The sequence below is a fragment of the Salmo salar genome, unplaced genomic scaffold (assembly GCF_965601325.2).
Source record: "Salmo salar unplaced genomic scaffold, fSalSal1 ptg000588l, whole genome shotgun sequence".
Lineage (NCBI taxonomy): Eukaryota > Metazoa > Chordata > Actinopteri > Salmoniformes > Salmonidae > Salmo > Salmo salar.
Window position 1 is genome coordinate 549,294 of NW_027675428.1, and position 21,458 is coordinate 570,751.

Below are 21,458 nucleotides of genomic sequence, written 5' to 3' on the forward strand. Positions count from 1 at the left end.
TGAGCCAACTAGTGAATATCACAATAGATACGCAGTCCATCGCCTAAACCATTCAGCCACCTCGTCCTGCGCCCAAGAGGTGGCTGTTTGCAACCATTTACATTTACATTTACATTTTAGTCATTTAGCAGACGCTCTTATCCAGAGCGACTTACAAATTGGTGCATTCACCTATAATATCCAGTGGAACAACCACTTACAATAGTGCATCTAACTCTTTTAAGGGGGGGGGGTTAGAAGGATTACCTTATCCTAACCCAGGTATTCCTTGAAGAGGTGGGGTTTCAGGTGTCTCCGGAAGGTGGTGATTGACTCCGCTGTCCTGGCGTCGTGAGGGAGCTTGTTCCACCATTGGGGTGCCAGAGCAGCGAACAGTTTTGACTGGGCTGAGCGGGAACTGTGCTTCCTCAGAGGTAGGGAGGCGAGCAGGCCAGAGGTGGATGAACGGAGTGCCCTTGTTTGGGTGTAGGGCCTGATCAGAGCCTGAAGGTACGGAGGTGCCGTTCCCCTAACAGCTCCGTAGGCAATCACCATGGTCTTGTAGCGGATGCGAGCTTCGACTGGAAGCCAGTGGAGAGAGCGGAGGAGCGGGGTGACGTGAGAGAACTTGGGAAGGTTGAACACCAGACGGGCTGCGGCGTTCTGGATGAGTTGTAGGGGTTTAATGGCACAGGCAGGGAGCCCAGCCAACAGCGAGTTGCAGTAATCCAGACGGGAGATGACAAGTGCCTGGATTAGGACCTGCGCCGCTTCCTGTGTGAGGCAGGGTCGTACTCTGCGAATGTTGTAGAGCATGAACCTACAGGATCGGGTCACCGCCTTGATGTTGGTGGAGAACGACAGGGTGTTGTCCAGGATCACGCCAAGGCTCTTAGCACTCTGGGAGGAGGACACAATGGAGTTGTCAACCGTGATGGCGAGATCATGGAACGGGCAGTCCTTCCCCGGGAGGAAGAGCAGCTCCGTCTTGCCGAGGTTCAGCTTGAGGTGGTGATCCGTCATCCACACTGATATGTCTGCCAGACATGCAGAGATGCGATTCGCCACCTGGTTGTCAGAAGGGGGAAAGGAGAAGATTAATTGTGTGTCATCTGCATAGCAATGATATGAGAGACCATGTGAGGATATGACAGAGCCAAGTGACTTGGTGTATAGCGAGAATAGGAGTGGGCCAAGAACAGAGCCCTGGGGGACACCAGTGGTGAGAGCACGTGGTGCGGAGACAGATTCTCGCCACGCCACCTGGTAGGAGCGACCTGTCAGGTAGGACGCAATCCAAGCGTGCGCGGTGCCAGAGATGCCCAGCTCGGAGAGGGTGGAGAGGAGGATCTGATGGTTCACGGTATCAAAGGCAGCAGATAGGTCTAGAAGGATGAGAGCAGAGGAGAGAGAGTTAGCTTTAGCAGTGCGGAGAGCCTCCGTGACACAGAGAAGAGCAGTCTCAGTTGAATGCCCAGTCTTGAAACCTGACTGATTAGGATCAAGAAGGTCATTCTGAGAGAGATAGCAAGAGAGCTGGCCAAGCACGGCGCGTTCAAGAGTTTTGGAGAGAAAGGAAAGAAGGGATACTGGCCTGTAGTTGTTGACATCGGAGGGGTCGAGTGTAGGTTTTTTCAGAAGGGGTGCAACTCTCGCTCTCTTGAAGACGGAAGGGACGTAGCCAGCGGTCAAGGATGCGTTGATGAGCGAGGTGAGGTAGGGGAGAAGGTCTCCGGAAATGGTCTGGAGAAGAGAGGAGGGGATAGGGTCAAGTGGGCAGGTTGTTGGGCGGCCGGCCGTCACAAGACGCGAGATTTCATCTGGAGAGAGAGGGGAGAAAGAGGTCAAAGCACAGGGTAGGGCAGTGTGAGCAGGACCAGCAGTGTCGTTTGACTTAGCAAACGAGGATCGGATGTCGTCAACCTTCTTTTCAAAATGGTTGACGAAGTCATCCGCAGAGAGGGAGGAGGGGGGGGGAGGGGGAGGAGGATTCAGGAGGGAGGAGAAGGTAGCAAAGAGCTTCCTAGGGTTAGAGGCAGATGCTTGGAGTATAGAGTGGTAGAAAGTGGCTTTAGCAGCGGAGACAGAAGAGGAAAATGTAGAGAGGAGGGAGTGAAAGGATGCCAGGTCCGCAGGGAGGCGAGTTTTCCTCCATTTCCGCTCGGCTGCCCGGAGCCCTGTTCTGTGAGCTCGCAGTGAGTCGTCGAGCCACGGAGCAGGAGGGGAGGACCGAGCCGGCCTGGAGGATAGGGGACAGAGGAGATCAAAGGATGCAGAGAGGGAGGAGAGGAGGGTTGAGGAGGCAGAATCAGGAGATAGGTTGGAGAAGGTTTGAGCAGAGGGAAGAGATGATAGGATGGAAGAGGAGAGAGTAGCAGGAGAGAGAGAGCGAAGGTTGGGACGGCGCAATACCATCCGAGTAGGGGGAGAGTGAGAAGTGTTGGATGAGAGCGAGAGGGAAAAGGATACAAGGTAGTGGTCGGAGACTTGGAGGGGAGTTGCAATGAGATTAGTGGAAGAACAGCATCTAGTAAAGATGAGGTCAAGCGTATTGCCTGCCTTGTGAGTAGGGGGGGAAGGTGAGAGGGTGAGGTCGAAAGAGGAGAGGAGTGGAAAGAAGGAGGCAGAGAGGAATGAGTCGAAGGTAGACGTGGGGAGGTTAAAGTCACCCAGAACTGTGAGAGGTGAGCCATCCTCAGGAAAGGAACTTATCAAGGCGTCAAGCTCATTGATGAACTCTCCAAGGGAACCTGGAGGGCGATAAATGATAAGGATGTTAAGCTTGAAAGGGCTGGTAACTGTGACAGCATGGAATTCAAATGAGGAGATAGACAGATGGGTCAGGGGAGAAAGAGAGAATGTCCACTTGGGAGAGATGAGGATTCCAGTGCCACCACCCCGCTGGCTCGATGCTCTAGGGGTATGCGAGAACACGTAGTCAGACGAGGAGAGAGCAGTAGGAGTAGCAGTGTTATCTGTGGTGATCCATGTTTCCGTCAGCGCCAGGAAGTCTAGGGACTGGAGGGTAGCATAGGCTGAGATGAACTCAGCCTTGTTGGCTGCAGACCGGCAGTTCCAGAGGCTGCCGGAGACCTGGAACTCCACGTGGGTCGTGCGCGCTGGGACCACCAGGTTAGAGTGGCAGCGGCCACGCGGTGTGGAGCGTTTGTATGGCCTGTGCAGAGGAGAGAGAACAGGGATAGGCAGACACATAGTAGACAAGCTACAGAAGAGGCTACGCTAATGCAAATGAGATTGGAGTGACAAGTGGACTACACGTCTCGAATGTTCAGGAAGTTAAGCTTACGTTGCAAAAATGTTATTGACTAAGATGATACAGTACTGCTGGCTGGTGGAGTAGGCTAGCTAGCAGTGGCTGCGTTGTTGACTTTGAACGTGTAGCTGGCTAGGTAACCTCGGTAGTTTCAGTACTACACCTTGTCATGATACAAAGCAACTTTGTAGCTAGCTAGCTAACATAACACTAATCAAGACGTTCCTTGTAGTGTATTTAGTTTCAACAATGCTGCTCGTCGGTAATAGTTGGCTAGGTTAGGAAAAATGGCGTCGCGGGGGACGGAAATAGCTGGCTAGCTAACCTCGATGGCTGGCTAGCTAACAATTATCAATTAACAATTATCAAGTTATGACAAAGACAACTAGGTAGCTAGCTAGGTAACACTGCACTAGTCTAATCGTTCCGTTGTTTAGTATTAGTAACTACAGCGCTGCTAGTCGGTAACGGATGGCTAGCTGGCAGTGGGTTAATGATGACTAGGTGTGTTGAGTAAGTCTGGCGCCGCGTCGCGGCTGGCTAGCACACCTCGATAATACTCAAACTCAAACTACACAATTATCTTAGATACAGAGACAGCACGGACAACTATGTAGCTGGCTAACTAACACTAACACCACACTAATCAAGTCGTTGCGTTGTAATGTAATAGTTTCTGCTAGTCGGTAGAAGTTGGCTAGCTAACGGTGATGACTAGCTAGCTAGCAGCTAGCAGTGTTGACTACGTTAGGAGGACGAAGATAGCTAGCCTCGATAATTACTCAGTTACTCTAAACTACACAATTATCTTTGATACAAAGACGGCTATGTAGCTAGCTAAGAAGAATTGCTCAGATCAAACAAATCAAGCCGTTGTAATGTAGCGAAGTGGAATATTACCTGTGGAGCGAAGCGTGGTGCGACTGCTCGCTCCAAACCGGAAACCGGAAGACCAGTGGCCAGAGATCTGCCTGTCTGAGCTTGTTAAAAGATCTGAAAAAGGGCTCATCCGGGATTTGAACCCGGGACCTCTCGCACCCAAAGCGAGAATCATACCCCTAGACCAACGAGCCTTAGACAAGAATAAAATTGTTTTGCTTTCTGCGGCAATTACAATGAGGATATCAATTGTTCTTGTCCATGGTGCTTGGATAGATTGAACCTCATGTGAGTGTTTGTGCTATACTTGTGAGCATAGCAGTCTTCCAAACTGTTGACCAGGCTTCAGTTCAAATCTTTTGTATTTCATCTGCTGTGTCTTTCACATTCTGTCTTCTTAAGCCGCGACAGCAAACTGATGATGAGTGTTGACAAATGAATATTGAGCAAAATGAGGTCAATTAATATTTTAAAAGAGAAAATGAAAAAATAAAACTTAAAAACGAATGGAGCTCATTTATTTTGAGTCGATTGATGCATCAGTACGTGAATCAAAGTAAACGAACGTAAAAAATACCCATTCAAATCGATCAGTTTTCAACTAGAGAGATTGAAACGCGTCGTATCTGTCTCAAGCCTCCGTAACTGTTTATGTTACAACTCCACATCTGCAATAAATGGTGGTGGAGCTAGAGCGGTGTTTGTCAAACCATGAGACATACCAATAATCGGTATTCTCACAAAAACATCTGTAGCATCTGAACCGTTTGACCTACAACATCGTATGACCACTCCCTGGAAAGGGGAGACCCTCACGAACACGGTGGTGTTCTCAATTTGTCTCTACGTCCCCCACAAGTGTCAGGGGACTCGTCTGAAGTCGGAACCCTCTATGTGCAAACATCTGTTTGTAGAATCCAAAATCTTTGGGCTACAAACTAATGTGACCCCACTTGTCACAATGTTCTCCGTTTTGCCCTACGTTTTCCACAAGTGTCACGGGACTAATCTGAAGGTAACAGGTACTGATTAAAATGATAGATTTTTTAACCAGGGACCTCTCGCACCCTAAGCCATAATAGTACAACTATACCAACGATCCGTTTGGTCAAAGAATTTTCACTTTCCACAAAAATGACGGTCAGGATATGAATCGATGTCTCCATGTTGCTTAAGAGCTTCACATAGCATTGGTGGTATAGTGGTGAGCATAGCTGCCTTCCAAGCAGTTGTCCAGGGTTCAATTCCCAGCCAATGCAGAGCATGAGATATTCACTAGTTTCAGGGGCTGGGTGTCATTTCAAGTCTATTACATTGGAATCAATGTCCTTGTTCGTGGAAGTCAGATTTGCTCTTAGTTTTTGCAGGTTTTCTAAATGAAGTGCGATATTGAGCCAACTAGTGAATATCACAATAGATACGCAGTCCATCGCCTAAACCATTCAGCCACCTCGTCCTGCGCCCAAGAGGTGGCTGTTTGCAACCAGTGGCCAGAGATCTGCCTGTCTGAGCTTGTTAAAAGATCTGAAAAAGGGCTCATCCGGGATTTGAACCCGGGACCTCTCGCACCCAAAGCGAGAATCATACCCCTAGACCAACGAGCCTTAGACAAGAATAAAATTGTTTTGCTTTCTGCGGCAATTACAATGAGGATATCAATTGTTCTTGTCCATGGTGCTTGGATAGATTGAACCTCATGTGAGTGTTTGTGCTATACTTGTGAGCATAGCAGTCTTCCAAACTGTTGACCAGGCTTCAGTTCAAATCTTTTGTATTTCATCTGCTGTGTCTTTCACATTTTGTCTTCTTAAGCCGCGACAGCAAACTGATGATGAGTGTTGACAAATGAATATTGAGCAAAATGAGGTCAATTAATATTTTAAAAGAGAAAATGAAAAAATAAAACTTAAAAAAGAATGGAGCTCATTTATTTTGAGTCGATTGATGCATCAGTACGTGAATCAAAGTAAACGAACGTAAAAAATACCCATTCAAATCGATCAGTTTTCAACTAGAGAGATTGAAACGCGTCGTATCTGTCTCAAGCCTCCGTAACTGTTTATGTTACAACTCCACATCTGCAATAAATGGTGGTGGAGCTAGAGCGGTGTTTGTCAAACCATGAGACATACCAATAATCGGTATTCTCACAAAAACATCTGTAGCATCTGAACCGTTTGACCTACAACATCGTATGACCACTCCCTGGAAAGGGGAGACCCTCACGAACACGGTGGTGTTCTCAATTTGTCTCTACGTCCCCCACAAGTGTCAGGGGACTCGTCTGAAGTCGGAACCCTCTATGTGCAAACATCTGTTTGTAGAATCCAAAATCTTTGGGCTACAAACTAATGTGACCCCACTTGTCACAATGTTCTCCGTTTTGCCCTACGTTTTCCACAAGTGTCACGGGACTAATCTGAAGGTAACAGGTACTGATTAAAATGATAGATTTTTTAACCAGGGACCTCTCGCACCCTAAGCCATAATAGTACAACTATATCAACGATCCGTTTGGTCAAAGAATTTTCACTTTCCACAAAAATGACGGTCAGGATATGAATCGATGTCTCCATGTTGCTTAAGAGCTTCACATAGCATTGGTGGTATAGTGGTGAGCATAGCTGCCTTCCAAGCAGTTGTCCAGGGTTCAATTCCCAGCCAATGCAGAGCATGAGATATTCACTAGTTTCAGGGGCTGGGTGTCATTTCAAGTCTATTACATTGGAATCAATGTCCTTGTTCGTGGAAGTCAGATTTGCTCTTAGTTTTTGCAGGTTTTCTAAATGAAGTGCGATATTGAGCCAACTAGTGAATATCACAATAGATACGCAGTCCATCGCCTAAACCATTCAGCCACCTCGTCCTGCGCCCAAGAGGTGGCTGTTTGCAACCAGTGGCCAGAGATCTGCCTGTCTGAGCTTGTTAAAAGATCTGAAAAAGGGCTCATCCGGGATTTGAACCCGGGACCTCTCGCACCCAAAGCGAGAATCATACCCCTAGACCAACGAGCCTTAGACAAGAATAAAATTGTTTTGCTTTCTGCGGCAATTACAATGAGGATATCAATTGTTCTTGTCCATGGTGCTTGGATAGATTGAACCTCATGTGAGTGTTTGTGCTATACTTGTGAGCATAGCAGTCTTCCAAACTGTTGACCAGGCTTCAGTTCAAATCTTTTGTATTTCATCTGCTGTGTCTTTCACATTCTGTCTTCTTAAGCCGCGACAGCAAACTGATGATGAGTGTTGACAAATGAATATTGAGCAAAATGAGGTCAATTAATATTTTAAAAGAGAAAATGAAAAAATAAAACTTAAAAACGAATGGAGCTCATTTATTTTGAGTCGATTGATGCATCAGTACGTGAATCAAAGTAAACGAACGTAAAAAATACCCATTCAAATCGATCAGTTTTCAACTAGAGAGATTGAAACGCGTCGTATCTGTCTCAAGCCTCCGTAACTGTTTATGTTACAACTCCACATCTGCAATAAATGGTGGTGGAGCTAGAGCGGTGTTTGTCAAACCATGAGACATACCAATAATCGGTATTCTCACAAAAACATCTGTAGCATCTGAACCGTTTGACCTACAACATCGTATGACCACTCCCTGGAAAGGGGAGACCCTCACGAACACGGTGGTGTTCTCAATTTGTCTCTACGTCCCCCACAAGTGTCAGGGGACTCGTCTGAAGTCGGAACCCTCTATGTGCAAACATCTGTTTGTAGAATCCAAAATCTTTGGGCTACAAACTAATGTGACCCCACTTGTCACAATGTTCTCCGTTTTGCCCTACGTTTTCCACAAGTGTCACGGGACTAATCTGAAGGTAACAGGTACTGATTAAAATGATAGATTTTTTAACCAGGGACCTCTCGCACCCTAAGCCATAATAGTACAACTATACCAACGATCCGTTTGGTCAAAGAATTTTCACTTTCCACAAAAATGACGGTCAGGATATGAATCGATGTCTCCATGTTGCTTAAGAGCTTCACATAGCATTGGTGGTATAGTGGTGAGCATAGCTGCCTTCCAAGCAGTTGTCCAGGGTTCAATTCCCAGCCAATGCAGAGCATGAGATATTCACTAGTTTCAGGGGCTGGGTGTCATTTCAAGTCTATTACATTGGAATCAATGTCCTTGTTCGTGGAAGTCAGATTTGCTCTTAGTTTTTGCAGGTTTTCTAAATGAAGTGCGATATTGAGCCAACTAGTGAATATCACAATAGATACGCAGTCCATCGCCTAAACCATTCAGCCACCTCGTCCTGCGCCCAAGAGGTGGCTGTTTGCAACCAGTGGCCAGAGATCTGCCTGTCTGAGCTTGTTAAAAGATCTGAAAAAGGGCTCATCCGGGATTTGAACCCGGGACCTCTCGCACCCAAAGCGAGAATCATACCCCTAGACCAACGAGCCTTAGACAAGAATAAAATTGTTTTGCTTTCTGCGGCAATTACAATGAGGATATCAATTGTTCTTGTCCATGGTGCTTGGATAGATTGAACCTCATGTGAGTGTTTGTGCTATACTTGTGAGCATAGCAGTCTTCCAAACTGTTGACCAGGCTTCAGTTCAAATCTTTTGTATTTCATCTGCTGTGTCTTTCACATTCTGTATTCTTAAGCCGCGACAGCAAACTGATGATGAGTGTTGACAAATGAATATTGAGCAAAATGAGGTCAATTAATATTTTAAAAGAGAAAATGAAAAAATAAAACTTAAAAACGAATGGAGCTCATTTATTTTGAGTCGATTGATGCATCAGTACGTGAATCAAAGTAAACGAACGTAAAAAATACCCATTCAAATCGATCAGTTTTCAACTAGAGAGATTGAAACGCGTCGTATCTGTCTCAAGCCTCCGTAACTGTTTATGTTACAACTCCACATCTGCAATAAATGGTGGTGGAGCTAGAGCGGTGTTTGTCAAACCATGAGACATACCAATAATCGGTATTCTCACAAAAACATCTGTAGCATCTGAACCGTTTGACCTACAACATCGTATGACCACTCCCTGGAAAGGGGAGACCCTCACGAACACGGTGGTGTTCTCAATTTGTCTCTACGTCCCCCACAAGTGTCAGGGGACTCGTCTGAAGTCGGAACCCTCTATGTGCAAACATCTGTTTGTAGAATCCAAAATCTTTGGGCTACAAACTAATGTGACCCCACTTGTCACAATGTTCTCCGTTTTGCCCTACGTTTTCCACAAGTGTCACGGGACTAATCTGAAGGTAACAGGTACTGATTAAAATGATAGATTTTTTAACCAGGGACCTCTCGCACCCTAAGCCATAATAGTACAACTATACCAACGATCCGTTTGGTCAAAGAATTTTCACTTTCCACAAAAATGACGGTCAGGATATGAATCGATGTCTCCATGTTGCTTAAGAGCTTCACATAGCATTGGTGGTATAGTGGTGAGCATAGCTGCCTTCCAAGCAGTTGTCCAGGGTTCAATTCCCAGCCAATGCAGAGCATGAGATATTCACTAGTTTCAGGGGCTGGGTGTCATTTCAAGTCTATTACATTGGAATCAATGTCCTTGTTCGTGGAAGTCAGATTTGCTCTTAGTTTTTGCAGGTTTTCTAAATGAAGTGCGATATTGAGCCAACTAGTGAATATCACAATAGATACGCAGTCCATCGCCTAAACCATTCAGCCACCTCGTCCTGCGCCCAAGAGGTGGCTGTTTGCAACCAGTGGCCAGAGATCTGCCTGTCTGAGCTTGTTAAAAGATCTGAAAAAGGGCTCATCCGGGATTTGAACCCGGGACCTCTCGCACCCAAAGCGAGAATCATACCCCTAGACCAACGAGCCTTAGACAAGAATAAAATTGTTTTGCTTTCTGCGGCAATTACAATGAGGATATCAATTGTTCTTGTCCATGGTGCTTGGATAGATTGAACCTCATGTGAGTGTTTGTGCTATACTTGTGAGCATAGCAGTCTTCCAAACTGTTGACCAGGCTTCAGTTCAAATCTTTTGTATTTCATCTGCTGTGTCTTTCACATTTTGTCTTCTTAAGCCGCGACAGCAAACTGATGATGAGTGTTGACAAATGAATATTGAGCAAAATGAGGTCAATTAATATTTTAAAAGAGAAAATGAAAAAATAAAACTTAAAAAAGAATGGAGCTCATTTATTTTGAGTCGATTGATGCATCAGTACGTGAATCAAAGTAAACGAACGTAAAAAATACCCATTCAAATCGATCAGTTTTCAACTAGAGAGATTGAAACGCGTCGTATCTGTCTCAAGCCTCCGTAACTGTTTATGTTACAACTCCACATCTGCAATAAATGGTGGTGGAGCTAGAGCGGTGTTTGTCAAACCATGAGACATACCAATAATCGGTATTCTCACAAAAACATCTGTAGCATCTGAACCGTTTGACCTACAACATCGTATGACCACTCCCTGGAAAGGGGAGACCCTCACGAACACGGTGGTGTTCTCAATTTGTCTCTACGTCCCCCACAAGTGTCAGGGGACTCGTCTGAAGTCGGAACCCTCTATGTGCAAACATCTGTTTGTAGAATCCAAAATCTTTGGGCTACAAACTAATGTGACCCCACTTGTCACAATGTTCTCCGTTTTGCCCTACGTTTTCCACAAGTGTCACGGGACTAATCTGAAGGTAACAGGTACTGATTAAAATGATAGATTTTTTAACCAGGGACCTCTCGCACCCTAAGCCATAATAGTACAACTATACCAACGATCCGTTTGGTCAAAGAATTTTCACTTTCCACAAAAATGACGGTCAGGATATGAATCGATGTCTCCATGTTGCTTAAGAGCTTCACATAGCATTGGTGGTATAGTGGTGAGCATAGCTGTCTTCCAAGCAGTTGTCCAGGGTTCAATTCCCAGCCAATGCAGAGCATGAGATATTCACTAGTTTCAGGGGCTGGGTGTCATTTCAAGTCTATTACATTGGAATCAATGTCCTTGTTCGTGGAAGTCAGATTTGCTCTTAGTTTTTGCAGGTTTTCTAAATGAAGTGCGATATTGAGCCAACTAGTGAATATCACAATAGATACGCAGTCCATCGCCTAAACCATTCAGCCACCTCGTCCTGCGCCCAAGAGGTGGCTGTTTGCAACCAGTGGCCAGAGATCTGCCTGTCTGAGCTTGTTAAAAGATCTGAAAAAGGGCTCATCCGGGATTTGAACCCGGGACCTCTCGCACCCAAAGCGAGAATCATACCCCTAGACCAACGAGCCTTAGACAAGAGTAAAATTGTTTTGCTTTCTGCGGCAATTACAATGAGGATATCAATTGTTCTTGTCCATGGTGCTTGGATAGATTGAACCTCATGTGAGTGTTTGTGCTATACTTGTGAGCATAGCAGTCTTCCAAACTGTTGACCAGGCTTCAGTTCAAATCTTTTGTATTTCATCTGCTGTGTCTTTCACATTTTGTCTTCTTAAGCCGCGACAGCAAACTGATGATGGGTGTTGACAAATGAATATTGAGCAAAATGAGGTCAATTAATATTTTAAAAGAGAAAATGAAAAAATAAAACTTAAAAACGAATGGAGCTCATTTATTTTGAGTCGATTGATGCATCAGTACGTGAATCAAAGTAAACGAACGTAAAAAATACCCATTCAAATCGATCAGTTTTCAACTAGAGAGATTGAAACGCGTCGTATCTGTCTCAAGCCTCCGTAACTGTTTATGTTACAACTCCACATCTGCAATAAATGGTGGTGGAGCTAGAGCGGTGTTTGTCAAACCATGAGACATACCAATAATCGGTATTCTCACAAAAACATCTGTAGCATCTGAACCGTTTGACCTACAACATCGTATGACCACTCCCTGGAAAGGGGAGACCCTCACGAACACGGTGGTGTTCTCAATTTGTCTCTACGCCCCCCACAAGTGTCAGGGGACTCGTCTGAAGTCGGAACCCTCTATGTGCAAACATCTGTTTGTAGAATCCAAAATCTTTGGGCTACAAACTAATGTGACCCCACTTGTCACAATGTTCTCCGTTTTGCCCTACGTTTTCCACAAGTGTCACGGGACTAATCTGAAGGTAACAGGTACTGATTAAAATGATAGATTTTTTAACCAGGGACCTCTCGCACCCTAAGCCATAATAGTACAACTATACCAACGATCCGTTTGGTCAAAGAATTTTCACTTTCCACAAAAATGACGGTCAGGATATGAATCGATGTCTCCATGTTGCTTAAGAGCTTCACATAGCATTGGTGGTATAGTGGTGAGCATAGCTGTCTTCCAAGCAGTTGTCCAGGGTTCAATTCCCAGCCAATGCAGAGCATGAGATATTCACTAGTTTCAGGGGCTGGGTGTCATTTCAAGTCTATTACATTGGAATCAATGTCCTTGTTCGTGGAAGTCAGATTTGCTCTTAGTTTTTGCAGGTTTTCTAAATGAAGTGCGATATTGAGCCAACTAGTGAATATCACAATAGATACGCAGTCCATCGCCTAAACCATTCAGCCACCTCGTCCTGCGCCCAAGAGGTGGCTGTTTGCAACCAGTGGCCAGAGATCTGCCTGTCTGAGCTTGTTAAAAGATCTGAAAAAGGGCTCATCCGGGATTTGAACCCGGGACCTCTCGCACCCAAAGCGAGAATCATACCCCTAGACCAACGAGCCTTAGACAAGAGTAAAATTGTTTTGCTTTCTGCGGCAATTACAATGAGGATATCAATTGTTCTTGTCCATGGTGCTTGGATAGATTGAACCTCATGTGAGTGTTTGTGCTATACTTGTGAGCATAGCAGTCTTCCAAACTGTTGACCAGGCTTCAGTTCAAATCTTTTGTATTTCATCTGCTGTGTCTTTCACATTTTGTCTTCTTAAGCCGCGACAGCAAACTGATGATGGGTGTTGACAAATGAATATTGAGCAAAATGAGGTCAATTAATATTTTAAAAGAGAAAATGAAAAAATAAAACTTAAAAAAGAATGGAGCTCATTTATTTTGAGTCGATTGATGCATCAGTACGTGAATCAAAGTAAACGAACGTAAAAAATACCCATTCAAATCGATCAGTTTTCAACTAGAGAGATTGAAACGCGTCGTATCTGTCTCAAGCCTCCGTAACTGTTTATGTTACAACTCCACATCTGCAATAAATGGTGGTGGAGCTAGAGCGGTGTTTGTCAAACCATGAGACATACCAATAATCGGTCTTCTCACAAAAACATCTGTAGCATCTGAACCGTTTGACCTACACCATCGTATGACCACTCCCTGGAAAGGGGAGACCCTCACGAACACGGTGGTGTTCTCAATTTGTCTCTACGTCCCCCACAAGTGTCAGGGGACTCGTCTGAAGTCGGAACCCTCTATGTGCAAACATCTGTTTGTAGAATCCAAAATCTTTGGGCTACAAACTAATGTGACCCCACTTGTCACAATGTTCTCCGTTTTGCCCTACGTTTTCCACAAGTGTCACGGGACTAATCTGAAGGTAACAGGTACTGATTAAAATGATAGATTTTTTAACCAGGGACCTCTCGCACCCTAAGCCATAATAGTACAACTATACCAACGATCCGTTTGGTCAAAGAATTTTCACTTTCCACAAAAATGACGGTCAGGATATGAATCGATGTCTCCATGTTGCTTACGAGCTTCACATAGCATTGGTGGTATAGTGGTGAGCATAGCTGCCTTCCAAGCAGTTGACCAGGGTTCGATTCCCAGCCAATGCAGAGCATGAGATATTCACTAGGTTTAGGGGCTGGGTGTCATTTCAAGTGTATTACATTGGAATCAATGTCCTTGTTAGTGGAAGTCAGATTTGCTCTTAGTTTTTGCAGGTTTTCTAAATGAAGTGCGATATTGAGCCAACTAGTGAATATCACAATAGATACGCAGTCCATCGCCTAAACCATTCAGCCACCTCGTCCTGCGCCCAAGAGGTGGCTGTTTGCAACCATTTACATTTACATTTACATTTTAGTCATTTAGCAGACGCTCTTATCCAGAGCGACTTACAAATTGGTGCATTCACCTATAATATCCAGTGGAACAACCACTTACAATAGTGCATCTAACTCTTTTAAGGGGGGGGGGTTAGAAGGATTACCTTATCCTAACCCAGGTATTCCTTGAAGAGGTGGGGTTTCAGGTGTCTCCGGAAGGTGGTGATTGACTCCGCTGTCCTGGCGTCGTGAGGGAGCTTGTTCCACCATTGGGGTGCCAGAGCAGCGAACAGTTTTGACTGGGCTGAGCGGGAACTGTGCTTCCTCAGAGGTAGGGAGGCGAGCAGGCCAGAGGTGGATGAACGGAGTGCCCTTGTTTGGGTGTAGGGCCTGATCAGAGCCTGAAGGTACGGAGGTGCCGTTCCCCTAACAGCTCCGTAGGCAATCACCATGGTCTTGTAGCGGATGCGAGCTTCGACTGGAAGCCAGTGGAGAGAGCGGAGGAGCGGGGTGACGTGAGAGAACTTGGGAAGGTTGAACACCAGACGGGCTGCGGCGTTCTGGATGAGTTGTAGGGGTTTAATGGCACAGGCAGGGAGCCCAGCCAACAGCGAGTTGCAGTAATCCAGACGGGAGATGACAAGTGCCTGGATTAGGACCTGCGCCGCTTCCTGTGTGAGGCAGGGTCGTACTCTGCGAATGTTGTAGAGCATGAACCTACAGGATCGGGTCACCGCCTTGATGTTGGTGGAGAACGACAGGGTGTTGTCCAGGATCACGCCAAGGCTCTTAGCACTCTGGGAGGAGGACACAATGGAGTTGTCAACCGTGATGGCGAGATCATGGAACGGGCAGTCCTTCCCCGGGAGGAAGAGCAGCTCCGTCTTGCCGAGGTTCAGCTTGAGGTGGTGATCCGTCATCCACACTGATATGTCTGCCAGACATGCAGAGATGCGATTCGCCACCTGGTTGTCAGAAGGGGGAAAGGAGAAGATTAATTGTGTGTCATCTGCATAGCAATGATATGAGAGACCATGTGAGGATATGACAGAGCCAAGTGACTTGGTGTATAGCGAGAATAGGAGTGGGCCAAGAACAGAGCCCTGGGGGACACCAGTGGTGAGAGCACGTGGTGCGGAGACAGATTCTCGCCACGCCACCTGGTAGGAGCGACCTGTCAGGTAGGACGCAATCCAAGCGTGCGCGGTGCCAGAGATGCCCAGCTCGGAGAGGGTGGAGAGGAGGATCTGATGGTTCACGGTATCAAAGGCAGCAGATAGGTCTAGAAGGATGAGAGCAGAGGAGAGAGAGTTAGCTTTAGCAGTGCGGAGAGCCTCCGTGACACAGAGAAGAGCAGTCTCAGTTGAATGCCCAGTCTTGAAACCTGACTGATTAGGATCAAGAAGGTCATTCTGAGAGAGATAGCAAGAGAGCTGGCCAAGCACGGCGCGTTCAAGAGTTTTGGAGAGAAAGGAAAGAAGGGATACTGGCCTGTAGTTGTTGACATCGGAGGGGTCGAGTGTAGGTTTTTTCAGAAGGGGTGCAACTCTCGCTCTCTTGAAGACGGAAGGGACGTAGCCAGCGGTCAAGGATGCGTTGATGAGCGAGGTGAGGTAGGGGAGAAGGTCTCCGGAAATGGTCTGGAGAAGAGAGGAGGGGATAGGGTCAAGTGGGCAGGTTGTTGGGCGGCCGGCCGTCACAAGACGCGAGATTTCATCTGGAGAGAGAGGGGAGAAAGAGGTCAAAGCACAGGGTAGGGCAGTGTGAGCAGGACCAGCAGTGTCGTTTGACTTAGCAAACGAGGATCGGATGTCGTCAACCTTCTTTTCAAAATGGTTGACGAAGTCATCCGCAGAGAGGGAGGAGGGGGGGGGAGGGGGAGGAGGATTCAGGAGGGAGGAGAAGGTAGCAAAGAGCTTCCTAGGGTTAGAGGCAGATGCTTGGAGTATAGAGTGGTAGAAAGTGGCTTTAGCAGCGGAGACAGAAGAGGAAAATGTAGAGAGGAGGGAGTGAAAGGATGCCAGGTCCGCAGGGAGGCGAGTTTTCCTCCATTTCCGCTCGGCTGCCCGGAGCCCTGTTCTGTGAGCTCGCAGTGAGTCGTCGAGCCACGGAGCAGGAGGGGAGGACCGAGCCGGCCTGGAGGATAGGGGACAGAGGAGATCAAAGGATGCAGAGAGGGAGGAGAGGAGGGTTGAGGAGGCAGAATCAGGAGATAGGTTGGAGAAGGTTTGAGCAGAGGGAAGAGATGATAGGATGGAAGAGGAGAGAGTAGCAGGAGAGAGAGAGCGAAGGTTGGGACGGCGCAATACCATCCGAGTAGGGGGAGAGTGAGAAGTGTTGGATGAGAGCGAGAGGGAAAAGGATACAAGGTAGTGGTCGGAGACTTGGAGGGGAGTTGCAATGAGATTAGTGGAAGAACAGCATCTAGTAAAGATGAGGTCAAGCGTATTGCCTGCCTTGTGAGTAGGGGGGGAAGGTGAGAGGGTGAGGTCGAAAGAGGAGAGGAGTGGAAAGAAGGAGGCAGAGAGGAATGAGTCGAAGGTAGACGTGGGGAGGTTAAAGTCACCCAGAACTGTGAGAGGTGAGCCATCCTCAGGAAAGGAACTTATCAAGGCGTCAAGCTCATTGATGAACTCTCCAAGGGAACCTGGAGGGCGATAAATGATAAGGATGTTAAGCTTGAAAGGGCTGGTAACTGTGACAGCATGGAATTCAAATGAGGAGATAGACAGATGGGTCAGGGGAGAAAGAGAGAATGTCCACTTGGGAGAGATGAGGATTCCAGTGCCACCACCCCGCTGGCTCGATGCTCTAGGGGTATGCGAGAACACGTAGTCAGACGAGGAGAGAGCAGTAGGAGTAGCAGTGTTATCTGTGGTGATCCATGTTTCCGTCAGCGCCAGGAAGTCTAGGGACTGGAGGGTAGCATAGGCTGAGATGAACTCAGCCTTGTTGGCTGCAGACCGGCAGTTCCAGAGGCTGCCGGAGACCTGGAACTCCACGTGGGTCGTGCGCGCTGGGACCACCAGGTTAGAGTGGCAGCGGCCACGCGGTGTGGAGCGTTTGTATGGCCTGTGCAGAGGAGAGAGAACAGGGATAGGCAGACACATAGTAGACAAGCTACAGAAGAGGCTACGCTAATGCAAATGAGATTGGAGTGACAAGTGGACTACACGTCTCGAATGTTCAGGAAGTTAAGCTTACGTTGCAAAAATGTTATTGACTAAGATGATACAGTACTGCTGGCTGGTGGAGTAGGCTAGCTAGCAGTGGCTGCGTTGTTGACTTTGAACGTGTAGCTGGCTAGGTAACCTCGGTAGTTTCAGTACTACACCTTGTCATGATACAAAGCAACTTTGTAGCTAGCTAGCTAACATAACACTAATCAAGACGTTCCTTGTAGTGTATTTAGTTTCAACAATGCTGCTCGTCGGTAATAGTTGGCTAGGTTAGGAAAAATGGCGTCGCGGGGGACGGAAATAGCTGGCTAGCTAACCTCGATGGCTGGCTAGCTAACAATTATCAATTAACAATTATCAAGTTATGACAAAGACAACTAGGTAGCTAGCTAGGTAACACTGCACTAGTCTAATCGTTCCGTTGTTTAGTATTAGTAACTACAGCGCTGCTAGTCGGTAACGGATGGCTAGCTGGCAGTGGGTTAATGATGACTAGGTGTGTTGAGTAAGTCTGGCGCCGCGTCGCGGCTGGCTAGCACACCTCGATAATACTCAAACTCAAACTACACAATTATCTTAGATACAGAGACAGCACGGACAACTATGTAGCTGGCTAACTAACACTAACACCACACTAATCAAGTCGTTGCGTTGTAATGTAATAGTTTCTGCTAGTCGGTAGAAGTTGGCTAGCTAACGGTGATGACTAGCTAGCTAGCAGCTAGCAGTGTTGACTACGTTAGGAGGACGAAGATAGCTAGCCTCGATAATTACTCAGTTACTCTAAACTACACAATTATCTTTGATACAAAGACGGCTATGTAGCTAGCTAAGAAGAATTGCTCAGATCAAACAAATCAAGCCGTTGTAATGTAGCGAAGTGGAATATTACCTGTGGAGCGAAGCGTGGTGCGACTGCTCGCTCCAAACCGGAAACCGGAAGACCAGTGGCCAGAGATCTGCCTGTCTGAGCTTGTTAAAAGATCTGAAAAAGGGCTCATCCGGGATTTGAACCCGGGACCTCTCGCACCCAAAGCGAGAATCATACCCCTAGACCAACGAGCCTTAGACAAGAATAAAATTGTTTTGCTTTCTGCGGCAATTACAATGAGGATATCAATTGTTCTTGTCCATGGTGCTTGGATAGATTGAACCTCATGTGAGTGTTTGTGCTATACTTGTGAGCATAGCAGTCTTCCAAACTGTTGACCAGGCTTCAGTTCAAATCTTTTGTATTTCATCTGCTGTGTCTTTCACATTCTGTCTTCTTAAGCCGCGACAGCAAACTGATGATGAGTGTTGACAAATGAATATTGAGCAAAATGAGGTCAATTAATATTTTAAAAGAGAAAATGAAAAAATAAAACTTAAAAAAGAATGGAGCTCATTTATTTTGAGTCGATTGATGCATCAGTACGTGAATCAAAGTAAACGAACGTAAAAAATACCCATTCAAATCGATCAGTTTTCAACTAGAGAGATTGAAACGCGTCGTATCTGTCTCAAGCCTCCGTAACTGTTTATGTTACAACTCCACATCTGCAATAAATGGTGGTGGAGCTAGAGCGGTGTTTGTCAAACCATGAGACATACCAATAATCGGTCTTCTCACAAAAACATCTGTAGCATCTGAACCGTTTGACCTACACCATCGTATGACCACTCCCTGGAAAGGGGAGACCCTCACGAACACGGTGGTGTTCTCAATTTGTCTCTACGTCCCCCACAAGTGTCAGGGGACTCGTCTGAAGTCGGAACCCTCTATGTGCAAACATCTGTTTGTAGAATCCAAAATCTTTGGGCTACAAACTAATGTGACCCCACTTGTCACAATGTTCTCCGTTTTGCCCTACGTTTTCCACAAGTGTCACGGGACTAATCTGAAGGTAACAGGTACTGATTAAAATGATAGATTTTTTAACCAGGGACCTCTCGCACCCTAAGCCATAATAGTACAACTATACCAACGATCCGTTTGGTCAAAGAATTTTCACTTTCCACAAAAATGACGGTCAGGATATGAATCGATGTCTCCATGTTGCTTACGAGCTTCACATAGCATTGGTGGTATAGTGGTGAGCATAGCTGCCTTCCAAGCAGTTGACCAGGGTTCGATTCCCAGCCAATGCAGAGCATGAGATATTCACTAGGTTTAGGGGCTGGGTGTCATTTCAAGTGTATTACATTGGAATCAATGTCCTTGTTAGTGGAAGTCAGATTTGCTCTTAGTTTTTGCAGGTTTTCTAAATGAAGTGCGATATTGAGCCAACTAGTGAATATCACAATAGATACGCAGTCCATCGCCTAAACCATTCAGCCACCTCGTCCTGCGCCCAAGAGGTGGCTGTTTGCAACCAGTGGCCAGAGATCTGCCTGTCTGAGCTTGTTAAAAGATCTGCAAAAGGGCTCATCCGGGATTTCAACCCGGGACCTCTCGCACCCAAAGCGAGAATCATACCCCTAGACCAACGAGCCTTAGACAAGAATAAAATTGTTTTGCTTTCTGCGGCAATTACAATGAGGATATCAATTGTTCTTGTCCATGGTGCTTGGATAGATTGAACCTCATGTGAGTGTTTGTGCTATACTTGTGAGCATAGCAGTCTTCCAAACTGTTGACCAGGCTTCAGTTCAAATCTTTTGTATTTCATCTGCTGTGTCTTTCACATTCTGTCTTCTTAAGCCGCGACAGCAAACTGATGATGAGTGTTGACAAATGAATATTGAGCAAAATGAGGTCAATTAATATTTTAAAAGAGAAAATGAAAAAATAAAACTTAAAAAAGAATGGAGCTCATTTATTTTGAGTCGATTGATGCATCAGTACGTGAATCAAAGTAAACGAACGTAAAAAATACCCATTCAAATCGATCAGTTTTCAACTAGAGAGATTGAAACGCGTCGTATCTGTCTCAAGCCTCCGTAACTGTTTATGTTACAACTCCACATCTGCAATAAATGGTGGTGGAGCTAGAGCGGTGTTTGTCAAACCATGAGACATACCAATAATCGGTCTTCTCACAAAAACATCTGTAGCATCTGAACCGTTTGACCTACACCATCGTATGACCACTCCCTGGAAAGGGGAGACCCTCACGAACACGGTGGTGTTCTCAATTTGTCTCTACGTCCCCCACAAGTGTCAGGGGACTCGTCTGAAGTCGGAACCCTCTATGTGCAAACATCTGTTTGTAGAATCCAAAATCTTTGGGCTACAAACTAATGTGACCCCACTTGTCACAATGTTCTCCGTTTTGCCCTACGTTTTCCACAAGTGTCACGGGACTAATCTGAAGGTAACAGGTACTGATTAAAATGATAGATTTTTTAACCAGGGACCTCTCGCACCCTAAGCCATAATAGTACAACTATACCAACGATCCGTTTGGTCAAAGAATTTTCACTTTCCACAAAAATGACGGTCAGGATATGAATCGATGTCTCCATGTTGCTTAAGAGCTTCACATAGCATTGGTGGTATAGTGGTGAGCATAGCTGCCTTCCAAGCAGTTGTCCAGGGTTCAATTCCCAGCCAATGCAGAGCATGAGATATTCACTAGTTTCAGGGGCTGGGTGTCATTTCAAGTCTATTACATTGGAATCAATGTCCTTGTTCGTGGAAGTCAGATTTGCTCTTAGTTTTTGCAGGTTTTCTAAATGAAGTGCGATATTGAGCCAACTAGTGAATATCACAATAGATACGCAGTCCATCGCCTAAACCATTCAGCCACCTCGTCCTGCGCCCAAGAGGTGGCTGTTTGCAACCAGTGGCCAGAGATCTGCCTGTCTGAGCTTGTTAAAAGATCTGAAAAAGGGCTCATCCGGGATTTGAACCCGGGACCTCTCGCACCCAAAGCGAGAATCATACCCCTAGACCAACGAGCCTTAGACAAGAATAAAATTGTTTTGCTTTCTGCGGCAATTACAATGAGGATATCAATTGTTCTTGTCCATGGTGCTTGGATAGATTGAACCTCATGTGAGTGTTTGTGCTATACTTGTGAGCATAGCAGTCTTCCAAACTGTTGACCAGGCTTCAGTTCAAATCTTTTGTATTTCATCTGCTGTGTCTTTCACATTTTGTCTTCTTAAGCCGCGACAGCAAACTGATGATGAGTGTTGACAAATGAATATTGAGCAAAATGAGGTCAATTAATATTTTAAAAGAGAAAATGAAAAAATAAAACTTAAAAAAGAATGGAGCTCATTTATTTT

General features: G+C 45.9%; 9 non-coding genes across 9 annotated transcripts; all 9 read right to left on the reverse strand.

The window, feature by feature from the left end:
* Positions 1–4,254: 4,254 nt before the first annotated feature.
* trnap-ugg (transfer RNA proline (anticodon UGG)) lies at positions 4,255–4,326 on the reverse strand. Its single transcript has one exon. It is a non-coding gene; the product is annotated as a tRNA-Pro (tRNA).
* A 1,338-nt stretch (positions 4,327–5,664) lies between these two features.
* trnap-ugg (transfer RNA proline (anticodon UGG)) lies at positions 5,665–5,736 on the reverse strand. The gene has a single exon. It is a non-coding gene; the product is annotated as a tRNA-Pro (tRNA).
* A 1,338-nt stretch (positions 5,737–7,074) lies between these two features.
* On the reverse strand, positions 7,075–7,146 carry trnap-ugg (transfer RNA proline (anticodon UGG)). The gene has a single exon. It is a non-coding gene; the product is annotated as a tRNA-Pro (tRNA).
* A 1,338-nt stretch (positions 7,147–8,484) lies between these two features.
* On the reverse strand, positions 8,485–8,556 carry trnap-ugg (transfer RNA proline (anticodon UGG)). Its single transcript has one exon. It is a non-coding gene; the product is annotated as a tRNA-Pro (tRNA).
* A 1,338-nt stretch (positions 8,557–9,894) lies between these two features.
* trnap-ugg (transfer RNA proline (anticodon UGG)) lies at positions 9,895–9,966 on the reverse strand. The gene has a single exon. It is a non-coding gene; the product is annotated as a tRNA-Pro (tRNA).
* A 1,338-nt stretch (positions 9,967–11,304) lies between these two features.
* trnap-ugg (transfer RNA proline (anticodon UGG)) lies at positions 11,305–11,376 on the reverse strand. Its single transcript has one exon. It is a non-coding gene; the product is annotated as a tRNA-Pro (tRNA).
* A 1,338-nt stretch (positions 11,377–12,714) lies between these two features.
* trnap-ugg (transfer RNA proline (anticodon UGG)) lies at positions 12,715–12,786 on the reverse strand. Its single transcript has one exon. It is a non-coding gene; the product is annotated as a tRNA-Pro (tRNA).
* Positions 12,787–18,236: 5,450 nt separating this feature from the next.
* trnap-ugg (transfer RNA proline (anticodon UGG)) lies at positions 18,237–18,308 on the reverse strand. The gene has a single exon. It is a non-coding gene; the product is annotated as a tRNA-Pro (tRNA).
* A 2,748-nt stretch (positions 18,309–21,056) lies between these two features.
* trnap-ugg (transfer RNA proline (anticodon UGG)) lies at positions 21,057–21,128 on the reverse strand. Its single transcript has one exon. It is a non-coding gene; the product is annotated as a tRNA-Pro (tRNA).
* Between the last annotated feature and the right edge of the window lie 330 nt (positions 21,129–21,458).